The sequence below is a fragment of the Cebus imitator genome, unplaced genomic scaffold (assembly GCF_001604975.1).
Source record: "Cebus imitator isolate Cc_AM_T3 unplaced genomic scaffold, Cebus_imitator-1.0 Scaffold93, whole genome shotgun sequence".
NCBI classification, from domain to species: domain Eukaryota; kingdom Metazoa; phylum Chordata; class Mammalia; order Primates; family Cebidae; genus Cebus; species Cebus imitator.
The window spans coordinates 6,648,027-6,671,502 of NW_016107408.1; the positions used below are offsets into that span (position 1 = coordinate 6,648,027).

The window sequence follows — 23,476 nt, forward strand, 5'->3', positions numbered from 1 at the left end:
AAAAAAAAAAAAAATCACACAGCCAGGTGCAGTGGCTCACGCTTATAATCCCAGCACTTTGGAAGGTGAAGGTGGGTGGATCACTTGAGGCCAGGAGTTCGAGACTAGCCTGGCCAAAATAATGAAGAAGCACCATCTCTATTAAAATACAGAAATTAGCCAAGCACAGTGGCTCGTACCTGTAGTCCCAGCCTCTCGGGAGAATGAGGCAGGAGAATAGAATCTCTTAAACCCGCAAGGCGGAGGTTGCTGTGAGCCAAGATCACACCACTGCACTCCAGCCTGCGCAACAGAGTGAGACGCTGTCTCAAAGAAAAAAAAATCAGACTTCTATAAAGCAGAACGTGAGCAGATGACCCTCCTTTCCCTCCATCCTCTGGAAGGCCTCTCTGGGCCTGGAAATACATACTTCAAAATTCCACACACACTCACGTCATTTTTTGTTTTGAGACAGGGTCTTGCTCTGTTGCCCAGGCTGGAGGGCAGTAGCATGATCTTGGCTCAGTGTATGCTCCACCTCCCAGGTTAAAGCAATTCTCCTGCCTCAGCCTCCCAAGTAGCTGGGGTTACAGGCGTGAGCCACTGCGCCTGGCCCACACTCTTTTATCTGCAATGTGGACATCTTTCCCTGTCAACACATACAGACAGACCTACATTTTTTTCTTTTTTTGAGATGGGGTCTCACTCTGTCACCCAGGTTGGAGTGCAGTGGCACCATCTTGGGTCACTGCAACTTCTGCCATCCAAAGTGCTGGGACTACAGGCAGAGGCCACTGCACTTTGGATGGCAAAACTTTTTTGATGAATGCAAAGATTTTTTTTTTTTGACATGGAGTTTCACTCTTGTTGCCCAGGTTGGACTGCAGTGGTGAGATCTCAGCTCACTGTAACCTCCTCCTCCCGGGTTCAAGCGATTCTCCTGCCTCAGCCTCCTGAGTAGCTGGGATTACAGGTGCCAGCTAATTTTTGTATTTTTGGTAGAGAGAGGATTTCACCATGTTGGCCAGGCTGGTCTCGAACTCCTGACCTCAGGTGATTTACCTGCCTCGGCCTCCCAAAGTGCTGGGATTACAGATGCGAGCCGCTGGGCCTGGCTGATGGATGCAAAGATTTCATAGAATCGAAGGCACCAAAGCTTACTTAAGTCCCAATTGCTGGCTGTTTAGGATGTTTCCAGAATTGGAGACATGGGTGTGATGTTGAAACTAACACCCTTGCATATGCCACGTGTACTGTTTACACAAGACCACGTTCTGGAAGCAGAATGGCTGGGTTGAAGGGAAGTCCATCCCGAATTTCAGTGGGTCTTGCCTAACACCCCATCTGGGGATTTCCTGTGCTTGTGCCGCCCATCTCCAATTCCCCTCTGACTCCACCGGAATTAACGCCCTCTGGCTATTTCACTCTCTTCATTTCATCTCTTGCCCTGGCCCATGACCGTCTTCTTGCTAAAACCCCCAGCTGTCTCCTCTCCCTCACATCCCAAGGTTCCTGGGCAAGTTTTGTTTTTCCTCTCCTTGTTCAAAGCCAGGGACTCCATCCCCACCTCCCTGGGAGCCCTTTGGCCAAGGGCGTGTGTGGGCTGAAGCGTGGGATGCACAGGTGGGCGAGACAGCAGCCGTGTGTATTCTGAACCTGTCTTCCTCCCTCCATCTTGACCTCACCTCCGCCATCTCCTCTCACCTGGAGGCCCACTCCACTCTCTCAATTCCTCTACCTGCTGCCTTGAGCCCTCTGACACTGATCATTCCCCACACCACGGCTGGGACAAGCGACCTCCCGAAAGCACAGATCACACGTGTCACTCCCTGCTCAACACTCTCCCAGGATTTCGTGTTCTCACCCAAAGTCCAAACGTCTCACTGGGACTTCCAGGCCCTCTCTTCACCTCTTCCCGTGCCCTTGCGTACCCCTGACCCAGCCTTTCTGGGCCTCTCATTGTCTCAAACTCGCCAAGCTCTGCTGGGAGTGGGGTTCGAAGATCGAAAGCGTTGGAGCCGGGGGCACATTCTGGGCCCACAGTCTTGCATTTGCTGTTGGGTGAGTCACTTGGCCGCTCATCACTCAAGTCCTTACCCGTACAAGGGGGAGAGTCACAGTTCCTCCCCAGGGAAGCATCTGCAGGACCAAATGAGTGAATGACATTGCCGGGCGTGGTGGCTCATGCCTGTAATCTCAGCATTTTGGGAGGCTGAGGCAGGTGGACCACCTGAGTCTAAGAGTTCAAGACCAGCCTGGCCAACATAGTGAAACCCTGTCTCTACTAAAAGTACAAAAATGAGCTGGGTGTGGTGGTGGGCACCTGTAGTTCCAGCCACTCAGGAGGCTGAGGCAGGAGTTGCTTGAACCTGGGATGGGGAGGTTGCAGTGAGTCGAGATTCTGCCATTGCACTCCAGGCTGGGCGACAGAGTGAGACTCAGTCTCAAAAATAAATAAATAAATAAATAAATGAGTGATGGCTTCACACACTGAAGCACTGTGTCCACACAGAAACTTGGACAGGAAGTGCTCAGTAGCACGGCTCCCCAGAGCCTGAAAAGGGAAACAACAGCAGCGCCTGTCAGCAGATAAAGGCACGAATATAAAATGCGGTCAAGTCACACAATGGAGCATCCTTCAGCCACAAAAGGAAGGAAGTCCTGACACAGCTACAACATGGACGAGCTTGAGAATGCTGTGTCCAGTGAGAGGAGCCAGTCACGGAAGGCTACCCACTGCCTGAGTCCATGCATACGAAGGCCCAGAATAGGGACATCTACAGACAGAAGCAGGCTAGTGGTTGCTTAGGACTGGATAAGTGGGGACTGGGCAGGGAGGAGGTGACAGCTAAAGGGTGCAGGCTTTCTTTTTCTTTTTCTTTTTCTTTTTTTTTTCAGACGGAGTTTCGCTATTGTTACCCAGGCTGGAGAGCAACGGCGCGATCTCGGCTTACAGCAACCTCCGCCTCCTGGAATCAGATAATTCTCCTGCCTCAGCCTCCCGAATAGCTGGGATTACAGGCACACGCCACCATGCCCAGCTAATTTTTTGTATTTTTAGTAGAGACGGGGTTTCACCGTGTTGACCAGGATGGTCTCGATCTCTTGACCTCGTGATCCACCCACCTCGGCCTCCCAGAGTGCTGGGATTACAGGCAAGAACCACCGCGCCCGGCTGGGCTTTCTTTTTCTTTTGAGATGGAGTCTCGCTCTGTCATCCAGGCTGGAATGCAGTGGTGTGATCTCCACTCACGGCAACCTCCGCCTCCTGGGTTTAACCAATTCTCCACCTCAGCCTCCCAAATAACTGGGACTACAGGTATATGCCACCAAGCCTGGCTAATTTTTTATACTTTTAGTAGAGACAGGGTTTCACTATGTCAGCCAGGATGGTCTTGATCTCCTGACCTCATGATCCACCTGCCTCAGCCTCCCAAAGCGCTGGGATTATAGGCGTGAGCCACCGTGCCCGGCCTGGGTACAGGCTTTCTTTAGGGTGTAATAAAAGCAATCTAAAACTGACTGTGGTGATGGTGGTACAACTCTGTGAATATACATATATATATAATTTTTTTTTTTGAGACAGAGTCTCACTCTGTTGCCCAGGCTGGAGTGCAGTGTCAAAATCTCAGCTCACTGAAACCTCCACCTCCCAGGTTCAAGTGATTCTTCTGCCTCAGCCTCCTGAGTAGCTGAGACTACAGGTGCGTGCCACCACGCCTGGCTAATTTTTGTATTTTTAGTAGAGACAGGGTTTCACCATATTGGCCAGTCTGGTCTCAAACTCCTGAACTCGTGATCTGTCCACCTCGGCCTCCCAAAGTGTTGGGAATACAGGCATGAGCCACCATGCCCAGGCTTTTTCTTTCTGTCTTTTTTGAGACAGAGTCTTGCTCTGTCACCCAGGCTGGAGTGCAGTGGTGCGATTTTGGCTCACTGCAACCTCTACCTCCAGGGTTCAAGTGATTCTCCTGTCTCAGCCTCCTGAGTAGCTGGGATTACAGGCACAAGCCACCACACCCAGCTAATTTTTGTATTTTTAGTAGAGATGGAGTTTCGCCATGTTGACCAGGCTGGTCTCAAAGTCCTGACCTGAAGTGATCCACCTGCCTCAGCCTCCCAAAGTGCTGAGATTACAGGTGTGAGCCACCACACCCACCCACTGTGAATACATTAAAACCACTGAAGGTTGGGAGTGATGGTTCACCACTGTAATCTCAGCAATTTGAGAGACTGAGGTAGAAGGATTGCTTGAGCCCAGGAGTTCAAGTCCAGCCTGGGCAACATGGTGAGACCCACCTGTACAAAAAATTTAAAAATTAGCCAGGGGTAGTGGTGTGTCTATAGTCACAGCTACTCAGGAGGCTGAAGGAGGAGGATGGCTTGAGCCTGGGAGGTCAAGGCTGCGGTGAGCCACAATTGTGCCATTGCACTCTGGCCTGGTGACAGAGTAAGACCCAATCTCAAATAAATAAACAAATAAATAAAAACACCGATGGTACACTTTAAATGGGTGAATCGCTGGTGTGTGAATTCCCTCTTAATGAAGTAGGAGCTCCGTAACGCTGGGCCTCTGCCTGAGCCAGTCACTCTGTCCCAGACCGTCACCCAGCGGAGAGGCCGGCTCTTCTCAGCCTCCCGGTTGCAGTTTGAATGCCCCCTTATCAGAGGGGCCCTCCTGCCACATCTCGAGCAGTGCCGGCCCCACCTCCCTCCCTGCCCCTTTTTTGTTTTTTGAGACAGAATCTCACCCTCATCACCCAGGCTAGAGGGCAGTGGCATGATCTCGGCTCACTGCAACCTCCGCCTCCCAGGTACGAGCGATTCTCCTGCCTCAGCCTCCCAAGTAGCTGGGACTACAGGCACCCACACTGCACTCCGCTACATTTTTTTGTATTTTTAGTAGAGATGGGGTTTTGCCATGTTGGCCAGGCCAGTCTCAAACTCCTAACCTCAGGTGATCCACCCACCTTGGCCTCCTAGAGTGCTAGGATTACAGGCATGAGCCACCGCACCCAGCCCGTCCCTGCCCTTGTCCCTCCCTGTTGCTCCCTTCATTCACTATCCACCACTGTTCAGACACAGAGTGCGGGTCCCTCGGGCAGCATCGGCATGTGGTGCACCTGGGCATAGCAGCCAGTGCCTGGGTCCAGCTGCCCAGCTTCCTACCTTCAAGTCTGGGTTTGCCTGCAGCTTCTTCCTGGGTCTTGCCGTGAAAGGCTTTAGAACATGTTCTTGTCCTCTCCTCGTTCTGTACAGATACTCCGCAGTGAAGCCTCAGCCTGCAGAAGGGTGGGTAGATAGACAGATGGCTGGAAGGATGGAGAGACGGCTTCAGGCCATGCAGTGCACAGTTAGGGACTCGATCCTGCCCGGCCTCGGGAGGGCCTCCGGCACCTCAGGGTTCTCCTCAAAGGAGGGCCTGGGCAGGTCTTCTTAAAAATAAACAGGGGGCCGGGCGCGGTGGCTCAAGCCTGTAATCCCAGCACTTTGGGAGGCCGAGGCGGGTGGATCACGAGGTCAAGAGATCGAGACCATCCTGGTCAACACGGTGAAACCCCGTCTCTACTAAAACTACAAAAAATTAGCTGGGCATGGTGGCGCGTGCCTGTAGTCCCAGCGACTCAGGAGGCTGAGGCAGGAGAATTGCCTGAACCCAGGAGGCGGAGGTTGCGGTGAGCCGAGATGGCGCCATTGCACTCCAGCCTGGGTAACAAGAGCGAAACTCCGTCTCAAAAAAAAAATAAAATAAAAAATAAAATAAAATAAACAGGAATGCCTCTGGGTTCCGTGCTTTAAAATGGTTGATATTATGTTGTGTGGCTTTTACTTCAATAAATTATCAGTCAAAACAACAAAACACTTCCAGATTGTTTGAACTTTGCCTAAGTATCAGAAGGCAGCTAGCAATTCCTGGACTTTCAAAGTTAAATATATGAGGTTTTTTGTTTTTTTCCCCTGAGATGGAGTCTTGCTCTGTCGCCCAGGCTGGAGTGTAGTGGCACGATCTCAGCTCACTGCATCCTCTACCTCCTGGGTTCATGCAATTCTCCTGCCTCAGCCTCCTGAGTAGATGGGATTATTGGCACACACCACCACACCTGGCTACTTTTCGTATTCTTAGTAGAGACAAAGTTTCACCATGTTGGCCAGGCAGCTCTCAAACTCCTGACCTCATGATCTGCCCACCTTGGCCTCCCAAATTGCTGGGATCACAGGCATGAGCCACTGCATCTGGCCCCAAAACATGTGGTTTTGTTTTAAAGCATGAAACCCAGGGGCATTCCTGTTTGTTTTTAAGCAGGCCTGCCCAGGCCCTCCTTTGAGGGGAACCCTGAGGTGCTGGAGACCCTCCCAAGGCCGGGCAGGATCAAGTCTCTAACTGTGCCGGGCCTCGTTGGGCCCTTTACATGCATTACCCTTTGAAACACCTTCCAGGGAGACATTAGCGTCTCTTCCATTCTACAGATGGTGAATGGAGGCTCAGAGGGGCTCAGTAACTTGCCCAAGCTCACATAGCCAGGAAGCGGTGCACCTAGGACTCCCGATGTCCAGCTCCAGGACCTGGGGGCTCCTAGGGGATGGGCTCCCTCCTGCCCTAAGACTGGGGCTAGAAGACCCCCTTTCAGGGAGCCAGAGAGGGAACTTGGTCCAGCATTCCAGTGCTTTCCAAACCATGCTCCTCAGAGGCCTGGGGCTCCCCAGAGGTGCCTAAGGGGCTGCTATGGGGCAAACCAGAGGCTGGGGAGCAGCCCAGGCTCCCCAGTGATTCCATTGAGCAATGCCCCTTTACCCCCTGCATATTTGGGACTTTTGAGGAGCAGAATGCTGGGTGCAGAGGAGAAATCTTGAGACGGAGCTAGGATGTCTCCTGCTTCTTTAAGGCTACACCAGCAGCGCTGGCTTCACCTCCTTCCACCCAAAGTGCTGGGGAGTCCTGACCCCACCCCCTAGGGCAGACTGCCCAGCGGAGTGCGACGAGGCCCTCAGAGATCAACCCACTGGGCTGGGTTGGTGCTGAGGAGTCCTGGCAGCCACCGAGGGACCCCACTTGGTTGAAGCTATGGCCAGGTCCCCTCATCCTGAGCGTGCTCTGGGAACAGCTCCAAGACCACAGCTTCACCCGGGCCTCTGCAGGGAACGTTCATAGCTTGGCCTCCTTTGGGACCAGGGTACAGCAAGAGGGCATTGGGAGGGCACTGCCCTGGGGAACTGGCACTGGGGGGTGGGAGGCAGGCAGCGGAAGGAGCTGGGTACAAGGGTGGGGCCTCCAGACTCCAGCTCAGTTAAGGTCGCCAAGCAGGTAGGATCTTTCTGGAAGCCAGAGCTGATCACACCTCCCTGGAGGTCCCTTCAGGTCTGCCCTCCCTGCCACACCCTCACCAGACAAGCCACATCCCTGTGCCGCCCCCAAGCTCACACCTCCTCATTCGAAGCCCTGCACCTGGCCCACCAGGCTCCACCTTGCCTGCCTGGCCAAGCCCTACTAGAAAAGAAAATGTCACCCCCAGAGAGAGTCAATCACTTTACTGCCCGCTCTCTCCAGCATCATGCAGATTTACCTACGCGTAGGAATCCGCTACCCAACCCCGGGCAGCCCAGGGTCCTGCACCCAGTGGCCCTCATTAACGGCTAACTGAATGGCAAGCTAATGAGAGGGTAGGACTGGGAGCTAGGCATGGTCAGTCCGTCCATAGTAGCCCTGGACAGAAGCGGTCTCCCCCATCCTGCAGCTGGTCCAGGAAGCAGCCCCCTTCGGAGGGCTTCACTGAGCGCTCCCACCCTGCTGGCTCTGCGTCCACAGCATGGCCAGGCTGGAGGATGCTGGATGCTGTCCCGGACGAGTCTCCAGTGGGCCTCCCCGCTAGACTCCCTGCCTAGCTCCCTAGCTTGCCGTAGGCACTGCTTTTGGTTGTGGGGTTCTGCCCAGCCAGCCCCCATCCCAAGGCCAGGCCATCCCAGCTGAGACCCTTGCCCAGGAGCCACTGCCCTGCTGGCATCTGTGCCAACCTCCTGATGAGAATGAGAGGGGCTCCCAAGACCCAACACTGAGGGAGAGGAGAGCCTGGCCAGCCCCAGGGCAATTGGTGGGGAGGGGAGTCCCAAAAGAAGGTGGCCTGACACCAGACAGCAGGGACAGCACAGAGGACAGCCATGCCTTCGGGGCAGGAGCCTGACACAGGAGCGCCACCTGAACGTCAGAGCACAAGAGGCCTGGGCAGCGGCCTGAGAGCAGCTCCACCCCCTGCCTCAGTTCCCTTCTCTGAGGGAATAGGACAAGGTCACGGCCCAGCTTTGACACCGACAAAGCCCAAACACGGAATATAAAAGTATTACTTTGGCCAGGCACAGTGGCTTACGCCTGTAATCCCAGCACTTTGGGAGGCCGAGGTGGGCGGATCACAGGGTCAAGAGATTGAGACAATCCTGGCCAACATAGTGAAACCCCGTCTCTACTAAAAATACAAAACTTAGCTCGGTGTGGGGGCACACACCTATAGTCCCAGCTACTCTGGAGGCTGAGGCAGGAGAATCAATTGAACCCAGGAGGCAGGGGTTGCAGTGAGCCAAGATTGTGCCACTGCACTCCAGCCTCGTGACAGAGCAAGACTTCGTCTCAAAAAAAAAGAAAGAAAGCATTGCCTTGCACCAGCCCCTTGCCACCATTGAGACCAACTGCCTGCAACTTGTGCCGACACTGGGGTGGGGGTGCAAAAGCCCAGCCCCCTTCCTCGAGGCTCAGCGGGGAAAGGAGTGGGGACTATCAGACCCTCTCTGGCCTTCAGCATGGCTCAGGTCCAGATAGCAGGGACCAGGCAGAAAAAAGAGCTGGAGAGCTGGCATTGCCCCACCCAGCACTTATCTCCTGCCTCAGAAATGCTTGCTCACTGCAGGGGAAATGGTGACATCCTGGGACCAGGCTTCCTCCTGGCCTTCAGTCACATCCGCCACTCTCTAAGACCCCCAGGCCTGCTTCCGCACGCAGCCCACAGGAGGAACCCTGCCACCTGCCCAGCCGGATCCCGGCCTCACTGTGGCCAACCCCAGAGAAGGGCCTTCTGCCCCAGCCCAGCTGCGAGATGCCAAATGGACCTTGGGAGAGGAACTGGGGCTTAGGGTGAGGCAGGGAGATCCTGAGAAAAAGTGAAGTGCAGAGTTCAGATCACCCCCAGGTCCCATGGGTTGGGGCCTCTGTATCCTCCCCAGCCCAGGCTCAGGGCCTCCCCAACTGCAGACAGCTTTGGAGATGGCATAACTCAGCTAGCAGCAGCTGAGCTCAGGCACATCCAACAGAAATGCAGACTCAGACACCATTTACCACTGCTGCCCAGAGAATCCGGTTTCCCCACAAAGGGTGGGGCTGAGCACTCCCAACCAAACCTGTCCCGCGCAGCTGGGTAAGCAAGGCCACTGCCAGGGAGGTCCCCAACAGAGATCTACCAGCCAGCCCAGGCAGGGTACAAGGGACCCCCCAATTCAGACTGCACCAGCCGCACTCCTCCATGCAGGGCCAGCCTACTGCCCATCCCAACTCCACCGGGTGTGGTTCCTTTTCTCCCCCACTTGGTGCCACCAGTTTCCCCACAACCCCCCCACACGAGTGGGTTTCTAGAGGCTGCGGGTCTTGCTAATGTAGGGTGAAGTCCCCACAAGCCCGGGCTCTTTGTGCTCTATGGGCCAGGGCAGGGAGAGCGTGCAGGTGCAGATCGGAGGAAAACACAGGGCTTGATGCAAGGGCCGAGCCTGGGACAGAGTGGGGGACAGGCCCTTGGATAAGGAGTAAGCAGCCCCCTTCCCTCCAGACAGGAAGGAGGGAGACCATTATTAACCACTGGATATGACCGGGAAGTTTGGGGGACCTCCTGAAGGGAGGGGCTCAAGTCGCCTGAAGAGAGGAAGTGAGGAAACCACCCCCTGGGCCAGAAGCCACCTCCAGCCCGGCTCCGGGGCCTCGGGTGGGTGAGGCAGTCACCAGGTGTCCCTGGGAGTGGGCAGTCAGGACAGAAGAGGGGCGGGGGAGGCCTCGGGCCCGGGCCACGTCTTCCTGGCTGAATCACAGGATGCGAGGCAGAAACTGAAACTTGTTTTCCCTGCCTGTGGCCCTGCTGGAAACCAGGGCATTTTTAGAAAGCTGCAAAGAGGAAGCTGGGACTCACCCACTGTGCAACCCCCAGAAAAAACCCTGCTTCTGCTGACCCCAGGGGAGTTCTCCAGCCCCAGAGCCCGGAGAGATGGGTCATGACACAACTGTCCTCACCTCTCCCCACGCGTCCCCAGGCTGGGCCTCATGCAGCCAGCGATGCTCCCCTGCACACTTCCTTGCTCCGGTGAGAGATAGAAGGGACAAGGGTAAAGGGCAGGAAAGTGGCAAGAAGACTGGCTGGGGCCTGGGGGCAGGATCTGGGGAGAGTCATAAGAGGCGAAATAGGAGGGCAGGGGTGGGAGGGGCAGGGGTCGGTGGCAGTGTGAGCTCCATCAGCAGTTAGCAGAGGGGAGGGGGGCTGGGCACTCCAAGGGTGGGACACCCAGCTGTCAGTCTCCAAAAGCCAAGCAGGAGCCTCTCTCCCTCCCTCTCAGCACCACCTCCCCAGAGGCCGGAGCTGGTGGCAAGTGGGCGCAGACACGATCTCAACCCACTCCACTGGCACACACTTCAGCCCGCAGCCACTGACAGAGAGAAACAAAACAGCCTATGGGTTCCCACACCTCCCAGACATCCCACGGACCGTGGGCCCTGGCCCAGGGGGCCATTTCTTTCTCCTCCTTGCCCCTCCAGGGCTGGCCCCAAACTCAGTTCAGAAGCTCAAGACCCCAGGGGTAGGCTCAGGAGCTTGACCATCCCGACTTCTTTGGGCTTTTCCCCAAAGCCCCAACCCTCCTCTCACCTGAGGCCCTGTGCCTCCTCTCATCAGATCCCAGGCTGTGGGCTCCCCTTAACCCAGTTAGAGTGGCTGGGGTGTCGTAAGCCAACCACAGACACGGGAAGCGGGCACTGGGCTCCAGGGAGCCACCAAGATCCGCGTGTGAGGGTGTGAACCTGCATGTGTGTTGCGGGGGTGGGGAACGTGTCATGTTCTTAGGGTGGTGCAGCCCCTGACGCCCCCTCTGCACCAACCATCTGGACTTTCTCAGGACCAGCTGCCAGCAGGGATGGCAGATACACAAACGCCCCCTCCTCTGCTAGGGTTTCCAGTCCAGGAAGAAGGCTGGGCTGGGGGTGCCGAAGCCCTACAGCCCCGAAGCCCAAGGTGCAGCAGCTGCTGGCAAGACACAGGGGCGGGCACCAAAGGAAGTGGCAGTGCAGCCAGGCCTCTTGAGCTGGACGAAGTGCTGGGCCCTACCCACCACAGTGTCCTCCCCTGGAAATTTCTGGATTTCAAAGGCTGCTGGTGGAGGCTGGGTGTGGTGGCTCACGCCTGTAATCCCAGCACTTTGGGAGGCCAAGATGGGTGGATCACCTGAGGCCAGGAGTTTGAGGCCAGCCTGGTCAATGTGGTGAAACCCCATCTCTACTAAAAATACAAAAATTAGCCAGGCGTGGTGGGGGGCACCTGTAATCCCATTGGGAGACTGAGGCAGGAGAATCGCTTGAACCCTGGAGGCGGAAGTTACAGTGAGCTGGAATCGTACAACTGTACTCTGGCCTGGGTGACAGAGTGAGACTCCATCCCCAAAAAATACAACAAAACGAAGCTGCTGGTGGAGGCAGGCAAGTGGCAGCAGCTGGGCAGGGGTGCAGGCGCCTTCCACACCCAGGGAAGACGAAGCAGCTCCCCAGCCTCGGGCTGGACTGAAGGGTTTGGGGCAATCAAGGGAAGGGGCATGCGCAGCAGCCAGACCCCAGTTCTCCTGCTCCCTCAGCATTGATGTGAAGGGGAAGAGTCAGAAGTGGCCCCTGGGGCCCAAAAGGCCCTGTCCACTTGGGGTCAGACACCAGGACACTGGAGGGTTCCCGGGGTGGGGCGTTCACACATGGTGCCACAGCAACACAGGCTTGGTGGGAAATGCCCTTTGCTGCAAACATTCCTGAAAGTCCGCCTCTGTGTGTCCCGGCAGCCAGGTTTTCACGGGCCCTTGGAAGCAGTGGTGGTCCAGCTCATGCCCAGTGGTTGGGGCAGGACGGGATGCAGACTGGGGTCTGAGTGACAGGCCCGTCTCACTCCTGTTGGAGGCTTCTTGACACTAAGGTGTGGCCAGGCCATTTCCATTCATGATCGCACCATGTACACAGACAGGGCTCTGTCCTGCACTTACAAAGTCGGAGCCCACCTGATCACCTGCCTCCAGACAGGTAAAATCCTGCCTGACGGCAGAAGACAGGGTCATAGGCTCATCCCTAACTGCTGTGTGATCTTGGGCAAGCCACTTAACATCTCTGAGCCTCAGTTTGTGTATGCATAATATGCTAGTACCCTCCTAGGGGCTAAGATCTAGGTGACTTTGTCACTTTGAACAAGGGCTCACCCCAGGAACAGCTCAGCTAAGGTACAAGGTCTCACCTATTATACAGAGAGGTCAGCACCTTGCCCAGTGTTACCCAGCCAGAAATAGGTCTGGGCTGGCTGGGTGTGAGCATGCAGACCCCAGGGAGCTGACAGCGGTCCTGGGCGCGCACCTCCACATACTCAGAAAGCTTCTGGAGGCCCAGTTCCGTCCCTGGCTGCATGGAGCCCCTCAGCAGGGAGGGAAAATGCCAGGTAGACACTTCTGAGCTTGTAAACAGTCATTAAGACACTAATAAACCTGATTTCCCAGAACCTTGCCCTGCGGCTCCCTGCTTCCCAGGGAAGAGGCTGGTCCTAGCCCCAGTGGCTGCCAGGGCTTCAGGACACTTGGCCACCAGCCCGCCAGGTTGCTTGTCCCAAGCAGGCCTGCAAAGCCACCTACTCATGCCCTGTGCCTTGCTTTGGGGCAGCGTGGGGCTCTCTTGCTGAAGAATGAGGAGGGATAAGTGGCCAGAGACGGGATGGGACTCAAACCCGCAGTGGCCACCTACCAGCTGTGAGACTTTGGGCAAGTGGGTGCTGTGGAGCCTGCCTCCTCTGCTGAGACGGGGTGATGCCCCACCATAGACGGAGCCAGGGAGGGCCACAGCAGATATGGATGTGCAGTGCCTGGCACACACCCGGCGCTCAGGTGGAAGCATCTTTTATTCCTGGCTGAGCTCTGCTACCATCACTCAGTCTCTCAGCCATGAGCCTCACAGGAGACAGATCTCTATTCAACAGGTGGGGAAGCTGAGGCTCAGAGAGATGAAGTCACCTGTCCAAGGCCCCACAGTTAGGGAGTGGTGGGGCTACAACCCCAGCCAGGGTCCCGTGGTCTTAACCCCCACACTGCAGCCTCCTGCCAGCCTGGCACTGGTGAGAGGCAGGGGCAAAAGAACGGTGAGGACTCTGAGTGGCTTCGATGCTGGAGTGAGTCCCATGTGCGCAGTCCTTTGAGTCATGAAGAAGGGACAACACCTAATTCCCTGGGCAGCACTGCCTGGCTTGGCAAAGGACTTCCACAAACGTGATCTCATTTAGTTGAGGCTGAGGGCGAGAGGTAGCTGTCATCCTCCTCACAGGCTGGCAAGGTCATAAGGGGCTTAGGCCCAGGTTCAAACTCCTGTTCCCACTCCAAACCCCACAGCAGATCCCAACCCTCCTCTTCCAGATCTGCTTATGGCTACATGGAGCTGACAACATGGGGAGACCCACTGGGAGAGAGAAAAGGGTTTCTTGCCAGAGACCAGGGGCAAAAAGCCATCCCCGCAGCACCTGGTGCCATGGACCAGCAGCCACGCCCCTACCTGAAGCCACCCTAATACTATTATCATGATGGCTCCCCTCACTGCTCCTGCCACGGCCGGGCACTGCACTGAAGTCTGAACACAAATCGCCACAGGAGTCCTCACCTCACACAACCCTCCAGGTAGACTACTGTTAGTGACTCCACTGTGCAGCTGGGGAAACTGAGGCACGGACTGTTTAAGTGACCCCATCCTACTGAGCACACACACAGACAACTGTGCCTCACTTGTGTCACACACATAGACAACTGTTCCCCTGGACCCTGGCCCAGCTCCCGAAGTTTGGAATCCCTCTGCATCCTTTCTGCTGGTGACAAGGTGACCCTCATGGTCCACACAGTGTCTCTGATTGGCCCACCTCCTGCACTGCCCACTTGGCTGAAACCACTTTCCTGGAGGAGCTGGGCACCGGGGCTGGAACTGCCTTCCAGCGGCATTTGGACCACAAACAACTCCCAGCTTGGTGCCCAGATCCATTTACTGAAGTAGGGACTATGGGCACACTGGTGCTTTGTAAGTCCCTGAAGATGAGCTTTCCTTTACACCCATCCAGGTCTCCCAGGGAGGCAAAACGACTTTCCAGGCAGGCTTGGTTTCCCTGTGAAGCCACCCGTGCCCTGAGCGCTGTCCCTGCCCAGCCGCCACAACGCCGAGGTCAGCCTGCACTTGGGCAGGGCAGATGTCCCCAACACTCCTCCCCCAGCCTGGCTCAGCTGGATAGGAAACTGACAGCCAGTGCAGCCGGTCAGATGCGTGAGCTCACTCTGGAAACCCCCTGGGGCAGCAGGGGCAGCACCGAGGCCTGCTCCAAAGTGCGAGGCACAGAGATCTGAGGGGTGTGCGGAGGGGGAGAGGCAGCCAGGAGGGTCCACGTCTCCCCCGTGCCGTGCCAGCGGCAGACGGGGACCAGGTCCAAAGGGTAACACCAGGAGGCTCAGCCAGGCCACTCGGACACTCGCAGGCAGGCGTGCACAGCTCCTGGACTTCTGCTGTCATCTGTCACCTTGTCTGGGACAGTTTACACAGCAAGGAGGACAGAAACCCTGGTGAAGAAGCCGCCACAGCATCCAGAGCTGAGGCCACAGGAAAAACAACACTAGTGACGCCAGAGCATGACTCGGGCCCCAAGTGCATCACCCAGAGCATTTGTGTGATTTATTCCTCTCCTTCCAGGAACAAAAGGCCCCCTTCTGGGGTGGAGAGGGAGTGTGTGTCTGTGTGTGTGTGTTTACACCAGGTACAGACAGGTAGGAGTCACTGAGGCTCTTGGACTGGGCCTGAGGGTGGGCAGCCGCGTTCACACTTGAATTCCACTGCCGACTTCCTGAACAACTTTGTACAAGTCTAGGTGCTCAGCCCTGTGCCTTGAGAGGCTCACAGCAGTGGGGACCACTGTTATTGTTTTTGTGCAAATGAAAAGGTGGGAGCTTCACTTTGGGCTTTTACAGTCGAGAGACCAAGAAAAACAAAACAAAACACAACCCAGCAACACCAATGAAAAGAACCCAAACTCGAAACCTCCACCAGGGTTCCCAGGCAGAGGCTGGGTCCAGAAGTGAACAGGATGGGGGTAATGGCTACTGCAAGGAAACAGGGAGGGAGGGCGGCGAGGTGGCCTGGCTCCTGGGCACACATATGGCTGCTTCATCTGATCCACTCCCACCATGCCAGCCTCCCCTCCCCGTTGCCAGAAGACTGGAAGTGCCTTCCTCCAGCCCAACGCAAACAATTCTGTCATCCTTACCAGAGGCCACCTGGATTGGGCTTTGATGCTTCCCATCTCTCACCTCTGCTTGGTTAATGCCACGGGCAGGGGTGCCCCCACCCCACCAGAAGCTGGGCCCACTCCAGGGCTCGTCGGCTAACCCAGGATTCCCTCTTTATTTCAGGAGAAAGGAACCAGGGAAGCCCCCATGAATTAGGAGCTCTGATGCTCCTTCATGTCACTTTCAAAAGGCGTAAATAATCAGAGGAGTTAGGTGTCGGTTCAGAAGGGAAAATTCCAGCAGGTCACATGGTATCAGGCACCCATGCCAGCCTCGGCAATCCAGCTTTGGAAAAATCGATGGGAACAGAGTTCACCCTCTGCCCGCCCTCCCAGTGCAGGGATATTTGAGCTCAAGGACTGCCTTGGCCCAGCCTACCTGGGAGACTGCCCTGGGGTTAAGCACTCCAGACCCAGGCTGCGAGGGGGCCTCTGCTCCCAATCCTCCCCCCACCCACAGCATCCTGCAGCTTCCTGCAGGGCCAGTGGAGATGGGTAAGGCGGTGGCTCATGGCACCAAAGGACTCTTTCGAGGTGAAGAACTGCCCTTATGCCGCCCTATCTCATTTAGGTTTCTTCCAAGTTCCTCCCCTAACCGCTGGGGAAACAGGTAGTTTCACTGAGGGCGAACCATTGAGAAGGCACCTGACCAAGCAGGTGCTGCCCAGGGTTCTCCGCCTCAGCACAGCACAGAGCCCTGGGCTGGATAATTCCCCATGGTGGAGGCTGCCCTGTGCACTGAAAGATGCCTGGTGGCATCCCTGCCTCCACCCACTATCTGCCAGTAACAACACTCACTTCCCCTCCCAAATGTGTGACACCCAAAATGACTCGAGCATTGCCACATATCCCATGGCAGGCAAAGTCGCCCCCGGTTGAGAACCACGGTTCAAACACGCCCCTCTTTCCACGCCCTGCCCTACAAACAATGACGATCGAATAAGACAGACGCTGGTCTCCTTATTTTACCAGCAAATGGCACACACTGGGCTGGTCTCCTTATTTTACCAGCAAATGGCACACACTGGGGGCCTGATGCCAGCCGCCCAGGCAACAGCAGCCTCTTCCCATGTAGGGTCAGCTCCCCCAGCCTCCTGCTCCTCAGACACACCCGCTGCCACCCTCTCAGCAGCCCTAACCCCAGAGCCCCCTCGTTAGTCTTTCTTGAAGTGGGGCAGGGGCTGAAACCGGGGCTCCCTCTGCGCCCTGGGGTGGAAGTGGGGCGCTGTCTGTACCCTATGGGACTCATCCGTCTCTAACCCAGTGCTCTGCGGGAACATCCGAGGGGCCAAATAGGTAAAAGGCAAGCCCAGGGCCAACCTTCCCCAGCCCCCATCCAGAAGTCAGGGCTCCTGGGTGAGTCCGGCTCCCCCATCCGCACCACCGCACCTGTTTCCATCTTGGCTGGGCTCAACCGACAAACTTCGGCCCGCGGCCGCCGGGTGCTCACCCGGGGGAAAGCGGAGGGGAGAGGAGAGTCTGAACTGCAGGCGCTTCTGGGGCGCCGGCGGGACTACCCGGCCCCGCCTGCGCAGTGCCTCCCTTCCCCCGGAGGTTTAAACTTCTGCCCAGTCGTCTTGCCCCCACATCTGGCGCCCCGTTGCCCAGGGACCCCTTAGGCGTCCTGTCCAAGCCGAGCCCAGGGGCCGGCAGACCGGGTCCGGCGGCCTGGCCGGCGCCGTCCCAGACAGCCCGGGCCTCCGGCCGAGCCCACGTGGGACCTGGGCGCTCCTCAGGGCGGGCACCGGGCACCGGGCACCCTCCCTGGCCGCGCACCGCCGCTCCAGGGCAGGCTGGGGCCCAGCCTCGGGACCTGTCCGGCGCCTGCGGCTGGGTGGCCGTGCGCCCTGACCGCTCGTCGCCCCGCGCTCACCTCCCTGCGGCCCCAAGTCCCCGGGACGCGGCTCCGAGCGGCGCCTGCGAGCGGCCGGGCGGCGGCGCTCCGCCTCTTCCCTACCTGCGCGCGGCCGGCGGGGCGGGGCCTGGACGCGGCCTCGGGCTCCGCCTGCTTCCTGCGTTCCCGCCCCCGCCGGCCACCCGGCTGGGTCAGCGCCTGGGCAGATCCCTGTTTTCGCCCGAGCTGGCCTCTTCAGGGCGCCATCCGGGAATTTCCCTCTTGGCGTCTTCCCCCCACCCCGGACCAAGCACGTCATCTAGGTCTGGATTGCCATCTCCAATCCAGATGCGTCTCTCCTCCCCAGCTCTGGGGCCTCACGGAGGGCGCAGGCTGGAAGTGGGGGCAGTGGGCCACAGCTGGGGGTTGCTCCTAATAACAAGTGTAAGAAGAAACAGCGCCCAATCTCCCATCTCCTTCCTCCGGCGCCTTCATCCAAGTGGGCCTGTTCCCTCGACGCTTTTAGTCTCTAGTCACACTCCACCCGGAAAGCTGGGCCTGGACCCCGAGGTCTCCTGCTAGCTCTGCTGTGCCCTTGGGCTGGGAACAGGCACCCCGCGGAGGTCCTATCTGCATTTGCCTTGTAGCTAAGGCCAACATTCGTGACTCCTTCCCCCACCCTCACCCCAGGGAGCATTGACAGGACCCACCCAGCTCTGGCCCTTCCAGCTGCCACGCGGGCCAGAGCCAGACTGGAGATTGGGGACGCTGGGACACCTGGTCCCTCTGCTTGGGTCTATCTGCCCGGGTTGGATCCTTCTCTCTTCCCTGGACTCCAAGGGCCTGCCCTCTTGGGACTCAACAAACAAAACCTTGGCCAGGGCAGCTAGGACCGAACTCCAAGGTCTGGATGCCCCGTACTCAGCCCCATCGCTTATCATCTCGCCTGTCCTGTCTCAGGAGGCCTGGCCAGACCAGGAGGAGCAGAGTTTTAAGAGACTCAGGCTTGGAGGGGTGGGGGTGGGGGTGTCAGGGCAGAGCCAAAATCTCTGGCCCTTAGAGAGCTCCTGAGCCACCCTGCCCCCCAGGCCAGCACTCTGGGGTTTATCGCTGACCTGGGTGGCAGTGGGGAGCACCTGGCACTGGGGATTATCTGAGAGATGCATCTCCCCTCCATAGCTCTGGGGCGACAGGCTGGAAGGAGGGGGCATGGGCCACAGCTGGGGTGTGCTCCTAATCACAAATGTAAGGGACCACATTTATTGTGCAACCAGCATATTCCAGGATTATGTGCAGAGACGAACAAAACCAGGGTCGCCCACAAAGTGCCAGCACTCTACAGGGGAGATGGCGTGGGGACTCAATACTGTCACAGGAAGGGTGAGAGCAGCCTTTTAGCCTTTCCAAAGTGCTTTTGTCTATTTAACCCGTGGTACAGTTCTATGAAGTGGGTACCATTATGATCATCCCCATTTTAGTGACGAGAAAACGGAGGCAGAGGGTGATGTGAGGGCAGCGGCTGGGGTTTAAACTCACAATCTGACCTTAGAGTCTAACAAACGCAGCTAGAAACGCCCCAGCTGGGTCCTCTCTCCTGGAGCTCCACTGGAAGCTCTGTTGGAGTCCCCAGGAGGGGAGGGATTCATGGTGGTGTTTAAGCTGGTGTCAGGAATTTGTCCCATGCAAGCATGGCGTGCTGCCCGGCCACATAGGTACAGGGATGCTGAGCTCAGCCTTGGCTGCAGCAATGCACACCTGCCAGGCCAAAGAGGGAAGAGCCTTAATTAGGCCGGGGGTATAATTTGTGTTAATGTCACGCAGCTGTTAAAAGCATCTAGGCAGCTATCCATGTACTGACGAGGAATTATCTCCAACTTTTATAAGTTAAAAAAAAAAGCATGTTGCATGTTAAGTATAATCCCATTTACCTAAATCTGAATAGAACTGACATATATATGTTGGTAGGTCCACAAAATCTTTCCGGAAGGTTATTTGTGGAGTGACCCTGCAGGGGTTAGGGGAAGACGGGAACTTGCTTTTCATTTTATATCATGTACATATATTACTTTTATAACTTAAAGAGAAATACTGTCTAAACTCTTTGTGTTTTTTTGTTTGTTTGCTTCCTTTTTTGAAACAGGGTTTTGCTGTCACCCAGGCTGGAGTACAGTCACTGCAGCCTCAACCTCTGGGGCTCAAGTGATCCTCCCACTTCAGCCTCCTGAATAGCTGGGACTACAAGTGTTTGCCGTCCTTCCTGGCTGATTAAAAAAAAATTTTTTTGTAGAGATGGTCGGGGAGGGGGGTGTCTCACTACTTTGCCCACGTTGGCCTTGAACTCCTGGACTCAAGTGATCCTACTTTGGCCTCCCAAAGTGCTGGGATTACACTTTGCATATATTACTTTTATAACTTAAAGAAAAACACTGTTGGCCAGGCACGGTGGCTTACCCCTATAATCCCAGCACTCTGGAAGGTCTAGGCTGGCAGATCACCTAAGGTCAGAAGTTCCAGACCAGCCTGACCAACATGGAGAAACTCCGTCTCTACTAAAAACACAAAATTAGCTGGGTATGGTGGCACATGCCTGTAATCCCAGCTACTTGGTAGGCTGAGGCAGGAGAATCACTTGAATCTGGAAGGCAGAGGTTACAGTGAGCCGAGATCGAGCCATTGCACTCCAGGCTGGGGGACAAAAGTGAGACTTCGTCTCAAAAAAAAAAAAAAGAAAAAGAAAAACACTGTCTAAACCTGTCTAGGCCTTTTTTTTCTTCTTCCTCCCCAGTAGCTGGGATTACAGAAGCCCACCACCACACCCGGCTAATTATTGTAGTTTCAGTAGAGATGAGGTTTCATCATGTTGGCCAGGCTGGTCTCAAACTCCTGACCTCATGATCCGCCCACCATGGCTTCCCAAAGTGTTGGGCTGGGATTACAGGCGTGAGCCACCGAGCCCAGCCTTGGTTTTTAGAGAACTACAGGTGTAGGGAAGATCATGACAGACTGGGATGAGGAAAGGGATTTCTGGTGGGAAGTGTAGGGCACATTGGGAGCCAGATGTAAAGCTGAGTCCCCACAGGGTCGTGGGGTGAGCCTTATGTTGTGCTGAGGTGCAGGATCTGAGAAGTAAAGAGACAGAACACAGAAGTACAAAGAAAATGCAACTGGGCTCGGGGGGCCACGCCACCTATAAGCAGAGTCAGGCAAGGCTGGAGAGGGTGGCGAGCGAGCCCCAAATGTCCAAAAGCATGAGTATTTATTGTGTATAGGTTAGGGGGCAGGGCAGTGAGTGAAATCATCTTTAAGGATAGTGATAGTGTCGTGAGCAATAAAACAAGGGGTCCACCCCCATTAGGTCACCTAGGCCAGGAGGTGGACAGCACGCAGCAAGGGGCCCGTTCCCACGAAGGCAAGGGCCGTGTGCAGTAAGGGGTCCACCCCCATTAGGCCACTGAGGCTTGAAGGTGGACCGTGCGCAGTGAAGAGGGTGCCTTGTGTGATACTTCTATCTATGGGAAAACTACTTCTAAGAAGATTTATAGGAGGCTGCTTTAAGTCACATAGCAGTGACAGAACTGTCAAGGTTACCACCACCTTCTGGCAGCTTCCAATGGATTCTACGGGAAGATGCTTTTCAAGCAGCACGGTAGCGAGAGCTGATAATGTTCACGGTCACCAAGGTGGATTGCCGTTCTGAGGGCAGCCTCCACAAGAACTGGAGCAAGGTCCTACAACTCCTTTATCAGGAGGAGTGGCTCTTGTCCCAAGCCTGCCACACAGCGGGTATCTTTACGATACTGAATGCTGCCGCCTGGGCCATGGATTCTTGTCCTGGTATAACTGTTTTCCCTTAATTCATGCTCTGCACTGTGTCTGCTCTAGGCATTCCTCCGATTATGAACTAAGATATAATTATAGGTATACATGTAGGGAAATATTCTTCAGGCACTTATACTATCAACTATTATATGATTATATATAGAGGATTATATAAAGGGAGACTTCAAGCCCTATTTCTGTAAACTAATATATGATTATGTAAAGGATTATATAAAAGGAAATAGCTGAGTAGTAACACAATAAAGTGAGATATTCCTCAAGCCCTAACTGTGCCAGGGCTCTGCTTAGCTCTCATTCCTCGGTGCCTCTATGGGGGGTCACCCACAGGAAGAACAAGAACGAAGACACAGCTGGGAAACTCTGGCTGTGGTGTAGAAGCTTTTGGTGCTATCACTTGGCTACATCACAGGCTGTGTGAGGAGGAGGACAGGAGAAGCTGGGGAGGCGTGGGGGGCCTCAGGGTGGAGGCTGCTGTGTGTGGGATAAGGGTTTTACTTTATTCTGTAAGCGAGGGGGAGCCATGAGGCATTTTGCTTTTTTCTTTCTTTTTTTGGTTTATTTTGAGCCAATTTCTTTTTCTTTTTCCTTTTTTTTTTTTTTTTTTTTTTTTTTTTTTTTTTTTTTTTTTTTTTTTTTTTTTTTTTTTTTTTTTTTTTTTTTTTTTTTTTTTTTTTTTTTTTCTGGAGTGCAATAGCACGATCTTGGCTCACTGCAACCTCCACCTCCTGGGTTCAGGAGATTCTCCTGCCTCAGCCTCTTGAGTAGCTGGGATTACAGGCACCCGCCACCGTTCCTGGCTAGTTTTTGTACTTTCAGTAGAGACAGGGTTTTACCATGTTGGCCAGGCTGGTCTCAAACTCCTGAACTCAGGTGATTCACCTGCCTCAGCCTCACGAAGTGCTGTGATTATAGGCATGAGCCAATGTGCCTGGCCAAGGCGTTTTTCAACTAGGAAATTGCACCCTAATATTTTCTGCTTGTGTAGCCTTCTTTAAAATATGCTTTCACAGAAACTATTTCATTTATTTATTTATTTATTTTTAAGATGAGGTTTCACCGTGTTGGTCAGGCTGGTCTTGAACTCCTGATCTCAGGTGATCTGTCCGCCTTGGCCTCCAAAGTGCTTGGATTACAGGCATGAGCCACCACGCCCGGCCGACACTATTTCATTTATTTTCTTCTTTTGAGACAGGGTCTTGCCCTGTCACCCAGGCTGGAGGGCAGTGGTACAGGGGGATCCCTGTAGCCTCGACCTCCTAAACTCAAGTGATCCTCCCACCTCAGCCTCCGCAGTAGCTGGAACTACAGGCGTGTGCCACCACATCCAGCTAATTTTGCTTTATTTTTTGTAGAGATGGAGGTCTCACTATGTTGACCAGGCTGGTCTTGAAATCCTGAACTCAAGCGATCTTCCCGCCTTGGCCTCCCACTGTGCTGGGTTTATAGGCATGAGCCACTGACCCAGCCTATTTTATTTTTAAATCTTAACAAAATTCTGCAGATAGGCAGGTCAGGCTTTACAGCTGAGGACACTGAGGCTGCTATGGAATTCAGACCAGAGACTCAGACTTTGACATTGAGAAGCTTTGGCCCTCAGCGAGTACTGCCTTAGAGGAAGGCAGGAGAATGTGCCCCAGAGAGGGACCCATACTGGGAACGGAGGCCCCGTCAAGACTCACCTTGTGATCCTCGGAAGAAAAGGGCAGAGGGCCTTGAAGCCTGAGTTAGCGAACTCAGCAAAGCTCCGAAACACGCCTTTGAAGGACGCCCTGGTATTTGTCCATGGGAGTAAAATATTAGGGGGTCTCTTGGTTAGCTTTTTTCATTTTTAGAATGTGAGTGGGCTGGGTGTGGTGGCTCACACCTGTAATCTCAGTACTTTGGGCGACCAAGGCGGGGTGGATCACTTGAAGTTGGGAGTTTGAGACCAGCCTGGACAACATGGTGGAACCCCCATCTCTACTAAAAATACAAAAATTGGCCAGGTGTGGTGGTGTGTGCCTATAATCCCAGCTACTTGGGAGGCTGAGGCAGGAGAATCGCTTGAACCTGGAAGTTGGAGTCTGCGGAAAGCCGAGATCGTGCCACTGCACTCCAGCCTGGGCAACAGAGTAAGACTCCACCTTAAAAAAAGAAACAAACAAGGCCAGGCGCAGTGGCTCAAGCCTGTAATCCCAGCACTGTGGGAGGCCGAGGCGGGTGGATCACGAGGTCAAGAGATCGAGACCATCCTGGTCAACATGGTGAAACCCCGTCTCTACTA

The 23,476-nt window shown here is 55.2% G+C and overlaps 1 protein-coding gene across 4 annotated transcripts in view; it reads right to left on the bottom strand.

Moving 5' to 3' along the window:
• The window catches only part of RHBDF2 (rhomboid 5 homolog 2), a 29,475-nt gene extending 11,985 nt beyond the window's left edge, over positions 1-17,490 (bottom strand). The window contains exons 1-2 of one of the 4 annotated variants that reach the window (XM_017535837.1): positions 17,413-17,490; positions 5,149-5,261 (exon numbers count right to left, since the gene is read on the bottom strand). The gene's annotated coding sequence lies outside the window, so the exon portion shown is untranslated. The other 3 variants (XM_017535838.1, XM_037741069.1, XM_037741068.1) reach the window with 3 other exon arrangements.
• Between the last annotated feature and the right edge of the window lie 5,986 nt (positions 17,491-23,476).